Genomic DNA, 12,219 nt, shown 5'->3' with positions numbered 1-12,219 from the left:
GGGGCGCCCCACCCGCCCCCCAGGGCCACTCTCCCTGGTCCCCGCGTCCGAGGGACCATTTTAAAGTTCACGTGCTCTTATGAGGAGGGACACCCGGAGGGGGAGGGCTTGCTGGGCTGGGGCGGCGTGCCTGGCTGGGGTGGAGGCCCGGAGGGCGACGGGGAACAGCATTGCGTCCATTGGGGACGCTCCGTGCCGGGCCCCCATCCCTACCGCCTTGCGTTGCAGTTGGCAAGCCTGGGTTTTTTTTTGGGGGGGGGTTGTTTTTCACTTTTAAATTTTACTCCGGGAGCCCTCGTCAGGCGGGTCTCCTGGGGAGCACAGCAATCACCCGCTCTTCCGCGGGTCCCACCCAACCGTCTGGGGGGTGGGGAAGGTCTCGAGTGTGCTCCTCCGGGTCGAGGGGAGGGAGGGAGCATGAGAGCGATTTGTTGAGAGAGCTTCATGCTTGGGAGGAGAGGGAGAGATTATCGATCGATTTGATTTGGCATTTTTTGTTTACCTCCAAAACCTATAGGAAAATAGTTTATCCCAAGTAGGAACTGCTAGGTTCGTGATTAATGTGGTCTTTTCAGAGTTTGTGGTTCAACGGTGACCCTCGTGGGGAAATAGCTCTGTGGTGCCCATGTGTCTGTGACTCTGCGGTGCTGAGCTCGGATGACAGTCACTTTAAAGGCTTATGTGCCAGGGTCGGAGAGGACCTGGGTCTTTCTGTCCCTAGAGCTTTTGACTAGCGTAGCAGTGGGTGTATCTCAACAGGAGTGTTGAAACTTGGCTTTGAAGTTTTTTCTGCTGGCTCAGCATTTTCTCCCAACATGGGTGATCTTTTTCCATTTAGCACAATTGAGCATTTGAAGGAGTGCTTGGCTCAAGAGATTATTAAGTAGCGATTTTAAGGTACCCATCAGCTTTCTTGAATTTTGGCTTGCGTCAAGAAAGCAGGTTTAAAAATTTATAGTGAGCAACAGGTGTCACTTGGGTGTTTGTTCATTCCACCCATATTTTCCAGTGTGTGCTGAGTGCTAGGCAGCCGGCTCATCAGTGACTTAGTGCCACAGAATACACACCTTCTGGTAGAGGCATTTCTTGACTGGCACCGGTAAGGGTGAATCACTGAGACACCCCTTGGGCACACCCTGAAAAAAGAAAAAATAACTTGGTGGGCAATTCTAGTGTGACTCAAATGATAGTTTCTTGGGCACCTGGTCTTTCCTTATTTTCCTTGTCTGCCTTAAAGGGACGTGAGTTTCTCACCATAAAATAATGGGGAAAAGGAGCTAAGGGTGCTTAGTGGTTTAATCCCCAGCGAGGGAAGTGGGAGTTCAGAGCTGATCTCTTTTCCATCATTTTTCTTCTTTTCTGTTTTAGACAGGGTCCTACTGCGGTGCCCAGGATGGCCTGGAATTTCTGGGGCTACGTCCATCTTCTTGTCTTAGCCTCCCTAATTAATACCTGGGGACTACACCTGAATGTCACTGTGCCCAGCGTCCTTCCATAGTTCAACTTTGAAAAAGCTGCTTAGACAATTGTCCTGCAAAATTTATAGACAAGGATGTTGAGGGTTTTTTAAAATATATATTTTATTTATTTTTCTGGGGCTGGAGAGATGGCTCAGCGGTTAAGAGCAGAGGACCCAGGTTCGATTCCCAGCACCCACATGGCAGCTATGAATCGTCCTTAACTCCAGTTTCAGGGGAATCTCTTCTGACCTCCATGACATTGCACGACACGGGTACACTCACATACATGCAGGCAATACATGCATACACATAAGAATAATGAAATATTTAAAACATATAATTTTAAAATTTTATTATTTTTATTTTATGTGTATGCCTGTATTGCCTGCATGTACCCAAGTGCACCCATGTCGTGCAATGCCCGCAGAGGTCAGAAGAGGCTGTTGGATACCCTGGGACTGGAGTTACAGACAGTTGTTAGCTGCCCTGTGGGTGCTGGGATTCAAACCCGGGTCTCCTGCAAGAACAACCAGTGTTCTTAACTGCTGAGCCATCTCTCCAGCCCCTATTTTATTTATTTTTATGTGTATGAGTGTATTGCCTGCATGTATGTCAGTGTACCTGTGTCATCCAGTACCCATGGAGGTCAGAAGAGGACGTCAGATCCCCTGGAGTTAATGGACAGTTGTTAGCTACCATGTGGGTGCTGAGATTAGGACCCTTTTCCTCTACAAGAGCAGCCAGTACTCTTTACCATCTCTCCAGCCTCAGTATGTTGAGGTTTTAGGATTTGAATTTAGACTCAAGGAAATTGAGCTTTTGAGATTTGTCCCCAAACCTGATTTCAGAGCTGAGTTCTTTCTTAGCAATTTGCTACCTCCTTACCTGGGGAAGACTTGAATTGGGCTTTTCCTGTTTCTTTTTCTGTCATTTTGTTTTTCCATGTTGGTAGTTAAACCCAGGGCTACTTACATTGTACCAAGATTTGCCCCCCTTGCTTTCGTTTTTCTTAGGTTTGCCATTTGACGCTTACTTGAAGACTGTTTGTTTCTTTGTTTGTGAATGGCAGGTGGCACACTATAGTCTAGGCTGGCCAAGTACTCACTTTGTGGCCCAGATTAGCCTTAAACTCAAAGTCATCCTCCTGCTTCAGCTTCCTAAGTGCGGAGATTATGGACATGGGCTGCCACACCTGTCATTAATTTAATTCCCTTTTCATGTTTCACAGAGTCTCAATAAATAAGTACTTTTTTTTTTTTTTTTTTTTTTTTTGGTCTTTTTGAGACAGGGTCTCCCTGTACCTCCAAGCTGTCCTGGAACTCACTATGTAGACCAGGCTGGCCTCGAACTCACAAAGATCCACCTGCCTCTGCCTCCTGAGTGCTGGGATTAAAGGCATGCACCACCACACCTGGCCAAATAAGCACTTTTGAAGAAGAGTTGGGGGAAGGGGCGAAGCAGCGTGTTCATATCACTGTCCACCAGTCAACTCTGTGTCTCTCAAATGCAGGCAGTTGCATGTGGAAAACTGTTAGCTTCAGACTGCCTTGTCTCCCTACTAGTAATGAGTTTTGTTTTTGTGGGGTTTTTTTTTGGGGGGTTGGTCTTTTTGAGACAGGGTTTCCCTGTAGCCCCAGCTATCCTGGAACTCACTATGTAGACCAGGCTGGCCTTGAACTCACAGAGATCCACCTGCTCTGCCTCCAGAGTGCTGGGATTAAAGGCCTGCGCCACCACGCCCGGCCCAAGGTAATGAGTTTTTAATGTGCCCACTCCTCAAAAAAGAAAAGAGACAATGAAACTTAGCTGAGAGTGGAGAAGAGCCTGGCAAACAGGAGCATTCTGTACTCCTAGAATTCAAGAGACATGTCTTGTCTTTGGCAATCTTTGACCTACAACACTACAGACAGTTTAATTTGATCATGTGAGGATTTCATTTCCTGCCTCAGTATCAAATCATTGTCTTCTTTCTTGTGTATCTTCAGGATATTCAGTATAGAGTGCTATTCCAGGAGCCCCCCCACTTTGTTATTTGCTGTGCCAGAAATGGAACCTGGGGCTTCATATTTGCCAAGCAAGGGTTCTACCCCTGCGCTTACCCCTAAGCCCAAGAAAATGTGTCTTACGTAAGTTAAATGATAGTTAAATAACTGCTCTTCTGGACTGAGAATCCAAATTTATGTTTACTTTCTGCCTGTGTGAGGCAGTGATGTGGGTGGTGTGTAAGACTGAAAGACAGTGTCTGTAAACAATACTGATTGTGTGATTGTGTACCAGGCATTGAGTCTTGTCCAGTGAAAGTCAGGAGCAGCTGCGCTTTGTGTGGAAGAAGAAGAAATGGAGTACCATGACTGGGTTCAGGAAAGTGTCATGTAGGAAACTGTGCCTACATAAGCTTTGACAGACCAAGAGCCAAGTGTAGTAGGGCACACCTGTGATCCCAGCACTCAGGAGGTTGGGCAAGGGGTCCATAAATTTGAGACCACCCTGAGCAACATAGGGAGAGCCTGTCTCAGGCATTTTAAACAAAAGGTTTGAGGGGCTGGAGAGATGGTTCAGTGGTTAAGAACACTGGTTGTTCATAAGTAAATAAAATTTTTTTTAAAAGTTTAAAAAAAAAAAAGGTTTGAAAGACCAGCAAGTCTGGTCCAGGGTAGGTGGTAGAGTGTACGGCTAATACATTGAAGGTCCAGGTGTCCAGGGAAGAGTACAGCGTTGTGAGAGCTGTTGTGTTTCCTTCTGGCTGAAGGCACAAGGCTGGCAGGGCTGAGTGGAAAAAGATGAAGCCAGAGAGGTTTGCAGGGGCTCTTTAAACTGGTTCTGGGAGCTGGGACTTTGTTCTTAAAGCAGTGGGAAGCTTTAAATGCCTTGTGTCTCCCCCCCCCCCTTTTTTTTTCTTAGTTGCTGCATGTAGGTAAGTGCACCCACGTCGTGCAGTGCCTGCTGAGGTCAGAAGAGGCTGTCAGATCCCCTGGAACTGGAGTTATGGACAGTTGTTAGCTGCCAATATGGGTGCTGGGATTTGAACCCGGGTCCTCTGCAAGAACATTCAGTGTTTTGTTTTGTTTTGTTTTATGTCTTTTTGAGACAGGGTCTCCCTGTAGCCCCAGCTGTCCTTGGAACTCACTGTGTAGACCAGGCTGGCCTTGAATTCACAGAGATCTGCCTGCCTCTGCCTCACAAATGCTGGGATTAAAGGCGTCCGCCACCACACCCACCAAAACATTCAGTGTTCTTAACCACTGAGCCATCTCTCCAGCCCTGGAATTTCTTTTTTAAAAAATATTTATTTTATGTTATGTGTATGAGTGTTTTGCCCACATGTATGTAAGTATACCCGTTATTATGCAGTGTCCACGCAGGTCAGGAGAGGCTGGATCCCTTGGAACTAGAGTTACACGTGGTGGTTAGCTGCCCTCTGCATGCTAGGAATCAAACCTGGGTCCTCTGCAAGAGCAGCCAGTGTTCTTAACTGCTGAGTCATCTCTCCCCATCCCTGGTTTTTTGCTTTTTATTTCCATTTAAGATAAAAACTTGGACAGACTTCTATGGAGGAATAGTCATACTCTCCAGGTGTTGCTGTTATTGTTTTGGAATGTATGTAGCAACTGAGTTAGTTCAGGACTACATGGTGCAGAGCCTTCTGTCTGTCTTTCCAGTAAAGAAGCCAGTTTGTATTTGTCATATAAGACTCTGCAAATCCAGGTCTGCAAATCCTGAGGCCTCTGAGAAATTCCTCATTTTTGGGGGAAGATTGAGTCCTGGGAACTGCAGTTTTTCAGTAGGGGCTTTCTGCAAAGCATTTAGCCAATTTAGGCATGATGGTGCTGAGCTGGTTGTCCCTGAACCCTGGAACGAGATTTGTTTCACCATGGCTCCAGAGAAGGGAGAGTAGATCTTGAGCTTTTCACTCGAGGCATCCCAGCCTTTTTCCCAGGCTGCATGAGGGGCTGTTCTCAGCGTGCTCTGGGCACTGGAGAGAGCTGCCATGGTTTCAGTGGACTGCATGCTGGAAACTCCGGCAATTACAGGCCTTACTTTTCCTTCTGTGGGAGAGACTTCTGTGTATCTTTCCAAAACTGTTGATGAAATTCTGCAAGAGAAAGTCACTATTGTGGAGATCTAATGACCTAGACCTTATTCTTGGGACAGCCATCATTTTAGTCCTCACCTCTGGACTACATTGGGCAACCCGGAGAGTGCACAGAGTGCAGATTGCGGCAGTCCCAGGCTGGGTCAGATAGCTGGCCTCCACAGAGGGTGTGTCTTTCCCAAATGCTTCCCACACACAGGCATAAGGTATTTATTTCTTCTGTTAAAACAGCTAGTAACTTGTTAGTTCCTAGGAAGAGATTGAGTTTATATAATTTACATGACTGGCCAAAACGCAGTTTTTTTGTCTTTTTGAGACCGGGTCTCCCTGTAGCCCAAGCTGTCCTGGAACTCACTATGTAGACCAGGCTGGCCTGGAGCTCACAAAGATCACTTGCCTCTGCCTCCCAAGTGCTGGGATTAAAGACGTGTGCTACCACGCCCGGCTAAAATGCAATTTTTTTAAAAAAAACTTTTTTTTTATTTACTTTTGTGGTACAGAGAATTGAATCTAGAGACTATGCTTGCTAGGTAAGTACTCTATCACTGTAGTGGCTGGGGCTGGGGCTGGGGCCCTAGAAGAGTGCTCGCTTAGCAAGCCTGAGGCCCTCAGTTCAGAGAGAAGCACCAGGATGGGGCAGTGGGTGGAGTCAAGGAAGGTAGTAACCACAGGGATTTCTCTACATAGATGTTTTATCTCTGACTCTCTTCCTTATCTGCTCTATGCAGGATATTGATAGGAACATTAAAAAGCCAAACCTCACTACAGTGGTTTGTTTGTATGTAAAGAATCCTGTACCTTTCACTGGGTGAAGTGACACAGGCCTTTAATCCCAGCCCTAGGGAGACAGAAACAAATAGACCTCTATGAGATGGAGGGCAGCCTGGTCTGCATAGTGAGTTCCAGGCAGACTGGGACTAGGGAGACCCTATCAGAAATAAAAAGAACCATGTCACCAATGCTGACATTTCAAAATACCCCTCATAGTAACCCATCCCCTCTCCACATAGGAAATGTCACACCTTTCCCACAAGGATAGTAAAAGTGGACAATTCCAATTGCAGGGACTGTGGCACTGAGATGAGTTGTGTAGGAGTCTGGAGAGGTCAACACTGTCACCACTCATGCTTGACCCCAGAGTCAGATTCCCAGCTCTCATGATCTGGCCTTCATGGCTTACACAGCGTTGGTGACCCTCCAGCTGTCAGTTCTGACTTTGTTGTGTTTCTCCGTCTCGCTGGTGAACCGACACTACCCTCAAGCCTTCGAGGGTCCCGATCCCACAGGCCCTTTTTGGAAGGGCTTCTGATGATGCAGGGGACACTCCAACTCCCTATAGTCAATCTGAGTATATATTTCCATTCATTATCTGACCTCAGGGGGTAGAGGTGCTGCAGTCTCTGCTCCTGGAAAGGAGATCATGAGGTCAGTTCCAGCCCCTATTGGTTCTGAGTCCACAGTCTCGGGGACCTTATCGACTAAAACAATTGTTTACACCTGCTTGTCCCAGATAATTAGCTAGTTAAGTGCTTTAGGGTGCTTAGTTTAGTTTCTAGTTCCTTCAAACTTCATGTGTTCTCACCTGGACCTGACCTGCTTCCATAACCTGCATAAGCTAAGAAATTTCATGTCTTAGAAACTTGAACCAAGTGCTAAAGAGCCAAATGGACAGTTTTAATACTAAGAGCGGTGAGATGCTGATTGAAGTCCTGATCATAACATTTATTATATTTTTAGGGTTTTGGTTTTTTTTTTGTCTTTTTGGGACAGGGTCTCCCTGTAGTCCCAGCTGACCTGAACTCACTATGTAGACCAGGCTGGCCTTGAACTCACAACCATCCACCTGCCTCTGCCTCCCGAGTGAGTGCTGGGATTAAAGGCGTGCACCACCACGCCCGGCTCCTTTTTAGATTTTTAATTTATGTGTATGTGTGTGTCTGAGGATATGTGCCTGTGAGTACAGATGCCCACAGAAGCCAGAGTCATTCAGATCCCCCAGGAGCTGGAGATACAGGTGGTTGTCAGCTGCCCTATGTGGGTGCTGGGAATTGAACTAGGTCCTCTAGAAGAGAAGTATGTGCTCTTACCCACTGAGCCTTCTCACTGGCCCATTTGTTTTGGTTTTTTTGAGACAGTCTCACTGTGTAGCCCAGACTGGACTCAAACTTGAGATCCTCCTACTCCAGCCTCCCCAGTGCTTGGGTTATTTGCATGTGCCACTATATCTGGATAGAAATAACTTGTTTTCGTATTTTGAGACTGGGTCTCACTGTGTAGCTGTGGCTGTCCTGGAGCTCACTATGTAAACCAGGCTGTCCTTGAACTCTACAAAGATCTGCTTGCCTCTGCCTCCTGTGTGCTGGGATTAAAGATGTGCACCACCACACCCAACCAGAAATAACTTTTTAAAAAGATTTATTTTTAATTATGTGTATATATGTGTGTCTGTATGAGTATGTGCACCTGAGGTTTGTGAGCTGCCCAATTTGGGTCCTGGGAACTGAACTCAGGTCCTCTGTAAGAGCAACACATGCTCTAACTGCTGAGCCATCTCTCCAGCTCCGAGAAGTAACTTTTTAAACATTTACGAAGTGGAAAAAGAATATAAATAATTTTGCTCAGGATTTCTAATTATTGCATTTGAATGTCTTCACTTGGGTCCTGGTTGTTCTTCTCTCCTCTCCTCTGCAGTCCTCTTTTCCTGTCTTGTCACCTATTTGTGTTCCATTCTGCCTTGCACAGTGATTGACCTGGAGGCATTTGTCTTCCCTGCCCCAGCTATACTATCTATTCTAACTAGACTTTGATAAGAGCACCCTTGGGCGGCACAGTAACATTATAAGTGGGGTAACACTGACTGATTCCATCCTCCAGAGTCAGCACACCTGAAGCTTCTTTGGAAGAAGTATCTTGATATCTTTTTAGAAAGAAAACAGAGGCCCTTCTGTTTGGTAACGCCCCTCTTTTCTCCTCCTGTGGCCAGAGAAGTCAGAAGCCCAGGGCTGAGTGTCAGGTCTGATTCGAAGGCCTGGTTTGAAGGTCTGATTCCCTGCCTCTCTCAGCTTCCTTCTCATTTGTAAAACTAAGTAGATGTGAGCTGCGTGGTAGAGAGTGAAGGCACTGGGGGAAAGCTGCACTGCAAGGAAAGTCTAGCAGGGAATGGGGGCCCACAGCACCAAGGCTGGCTAAGGGGTCTCTGTCTTGCTGCCTCTGAGGACTACCGTGCTGTTTGGTGTGTTGCTTAGTGTTATGTGAAAACCAAACTGGTAAAGCAATCAAAAAAGAAAAAAATTGAAGCAGAGTCCTGTAGACTTTGCCCTGTTTTATTTGCAGGGTGGAGCTTCTCACCCCTAACCACACCCCTGCTCCCCTCGCATGGATTTCCTTCCACATGGAGCATCCAAAGCCAAACATGCCATTGTGTCAGGACTACAATTTGCAGATTCTGAAGCTGTTTCTGCTGGGGTCTGTCTAAATTGCTAGGTTTGGTTTCTGCTGAAGATCTAGTTCCTTTGGGGCTCATCTTAGCCTATCCGGCTGACTGGTGAAGTCGCTCTGTTCTTCCTTAGGAAACCTAGGCTCCTTCACACCTGGCCTGATGCAGAAGGGGGCCAGGAGACTGTCAGCCCTTTCAGTACTTAAGCGGTTGTGGTGGTCGCTCTCCTGCCAGTGGAACCTTTGTGCTGTCACTAGTTGTATGTCCTTTGGCAAGTCACTTCACTTCTGAGTGCAGCAAGGCTGACTACACCCCATAGGGTGTGGCAGGGATTGGAGATAGTGACCAGAGAATGTGCCTCACATACCTGTGGCAGGTGCTTCCAGAATGTGGATCCTGCTGTCCCAGCAAGAAATAGCTAAGGCAGCCTGAGCTCTTTGTGTGTGTGTGTGTGTGTGTGTGTGTGTGTGTATGTGTGTATGTGTACAGGAGGAGGGTGAGGAGTATGAAACAGCCTCACATATGCTAAGCCTGTGTTCTGCCACTGTACTGCACCCCCAGCCCAGCGTTAGCTGTAATTTGAATATGGGTAGTCACTTCCTTGGACCCAACAAAGCAGATTCAGATTCTGGCTCCAGTCCATACCAGTTCCATATTGGAACTTTGACGGTGACATAACCTTAGAATTGATTATTTTCCATCAGTAAAATTGAGCTATATCTAAAATTGTGTTTCACTGGCTCTTTCATTAATTCATATGACAGGTACTATTTTAGGCCCTATAGACAAATGCAGAGCGTATGAAGCGTCTGCCGGGAATTTACTTTCTAGTGGGTAAAGATGGACAGTAAGTGTTTCATATGCCCAGTAAAGGAAGGTAAAATGGATTAAGGGACAAGGAGATAACTGGGGTCTGAGAAGACCAAAGATAGCAGAGCTGGTATGATGGCCCAACACCTGCAACTCCAGCGTTTGGGGAACTGAGGCAGGAGGATTGCAGTAAGCTACAGGTTGGCTGGGCTACATACTGAGTTCCAGGCCTGTGTGGGCTACAGAGTGAATTCCTGTATAAAACCAAAACAGAACAAAAGTTAAGAGTGAAGGAAGCAGTTGTACAGAGCTGGTCAGTGCATCCAGGCAGAGAACAGTAAATGCACAGGCCTTGAGGCTGGATCATAATTGTTTCTGTTTGAGGAACAATGGAGGCCAATGTAGTGGCTGAGTGGGGAGGGATAGTGGCAGATGAGGTCAGAGACAGCTGGGAGGAGCACATGGTAGAGACCTCAGTGGGTATCACCTTGGGGTAGGAAGCCATGGAGGGTGCTGAGCAGAGGGTTGAGCAGAGGAGGGTTGGTGTTTAAGTCTCATCTAGCTGTTATGGGGCATAACAGATAGTGCAGCAGGAACTGTGTTCAGGGGCTGTTGGTGATTTGGACCAGATGTGAGCAACAGAGTGTAAAGAAGGTTTAGGATATGTTTTGAAAATAAAACCAGCCATTGACATGGCATGTGAATGAGGCAGTGGAGATGCTTCTGCGCCTTTGGCCTGAGCTGCTGAAAGTCTGTATTGTTGTGAGGGTTGGATAAGCAGGCTTAGGTGAGCATAAAATCTTAAGTTGGATACCCTTTAAAGTCCAGGTGGAAATGTTGATCTCTCTCTCTCTATCTCTCTCTCTCTCTCTCTCTCTCTCTGTGTGTGTGTGTGTGTGTGTGTGTGTGTGAAGCAGTGGACCTAGATTAGGTCACTTAGCCAGTAATAACCAGGCATTGTGGCACATGCCTGTAATACTAGCACTAGGGAGGCTAAGGCAAAGGATTGCCGTGAGTTTAAGTTCTGTCTGGCCTAGAGCACAAGACCCTGTGTCAAAAAGAAACCAACCCAGGACCAGTGAGATGGCTCAGTGGTTAAGGCATTTGCTGCCAAGCCTAGAAACCTGAGTTCGAGCCCCAGGACTCATGTGATAGGAGGAGAGCTCCTCCAACTTCCACACTTGTAAAACAAAAGGAAGGAGGTCTGGACTGTGGGTCCTCTAGGCTCAGGAGGATAGGAGGAGCCTGTACTGGTAGAGGGGTCAACCAAGAGTGTGAGCAGGAGCTGCCAGGAGTGTAGACTGGATCTGGAGGGTGGTGTCTGGGGCTAAAGAAAATACTTTTAAGGAAGAAGCTCTAGGCTTTGTCCTGTGCTGCTGGGAGGTTGGGAGAGAATAGGATTTGCAATCTGCCAGTGGATTCAGCTGCCATGGGTTCCTCGACAACTTTGACAAAGCTCTGAGTGAATGGGAGGGCCTGTGCCAACACTGAGCACTAGAGTGCTTGTTGCTGTTACAGCATCATGGTCAATATGGCCCCCTTAGGGTGGTTTTCCATCAGGAAACAGAGTCTGGGTATTGGGAACATGTCTTACCTAAAGTTAGACTGTAAAGCCATGTTGTCTAGAAGAAGGTACCACCTGAGCTGTGGGGAGGGCGGGTTCTATCTTCTAGATGCTACTCTTTTTTTTGGTCTTTTTGAGACAGGATCTCCCTGTAGCCACAACTGGCCTGAGCTCACTTTGGATACCAGGCTAGCCTCAGTCTCAGAGATCTGCCTGCCTCTGCCTCCCAATTGCTGGGATTGAAGGCGTGCGACACCACTCCTGGCTGCATTTTTTGTTTGTTTGTTCTGAGACAGGGTCTCCCTGTAGCCCCAGCTGTCCTGGAACTCACTATTGTAGACCAGGCTGGCCTTGAACTCACAGGATCCATCTGCCTCAGCCTCCCGAGTGCTGGGATCAAAGGTGTGCGCCATCACGCCCGGCCTTTTTTTGTCTTTTTGAGATGAGATAGGGTCTCCCTGTAATCCCAGCTGGCCTGGAACTCACTATGTAGATCAGGCTAGCCTTGAACTCACAAAGATCTGCCTGCCTCTGCCTCCCAAGTGCTGGGACTAAAAGTGTGCACTACCATGCCCAGCTCTGGCTGCATTTTTAAAATACAATGAAGCAGGTGAAAATAATTAAAACAGGGCTGGAGAGCTGGTTCAGCAGTTAAGAGCACTGGCTGCTCTTTCAAAGGACCCGGGTTCATCCACATGGCAGCTAACAACCATCTGTAACTCCAGTTCCAGGGGATCTAACACCTTCTTCTGACCTCCAAAGGCATTGCACAACAATTTACATACATGCAGACAATATACTCATAACATAAAATAAAAATAATAAATAAAATATGTTTAAAAATAATTAAAGCAAA

At 47.0% G+C, this 12,219-nt stretch overlaps 1 protein-coding gene across 2 annotated transcripts in view; it reads left to right on the top strand.

Annotated features, from left to right (window-relative positions):
- Szrd1 (SUZ RNA binding domain containing 1) overlaps window positions 1-12,219 on the top strand; it is a 29,251-nt gene that overhangs the window by 335 nt on the left and 16,697 nt on the right. The gene's annotated exons all lie outside the window — the stretch shown is intronic.

The sequence above is a fragment of the Nannospalax galili genome, unplaced genomic scaffold (assembly GCF_000622305.1).
Source record: "Nannospalax galili isolate Female #2095 unplaced genomic scaffold, S.galili_v1.0 scaffold548, whole genome shotgun sequence".
Lineage (NCBI taxonomy): Eukaryota > Metazoa > Chordata > Mammalia > Rodentia > Spalacidae > Nannospalax > Nannospalax galili.
Note: the sequence above shows the minus strand (reverse complement) of the source record. Positions and strands in the feature narration are given on the sequence as shown.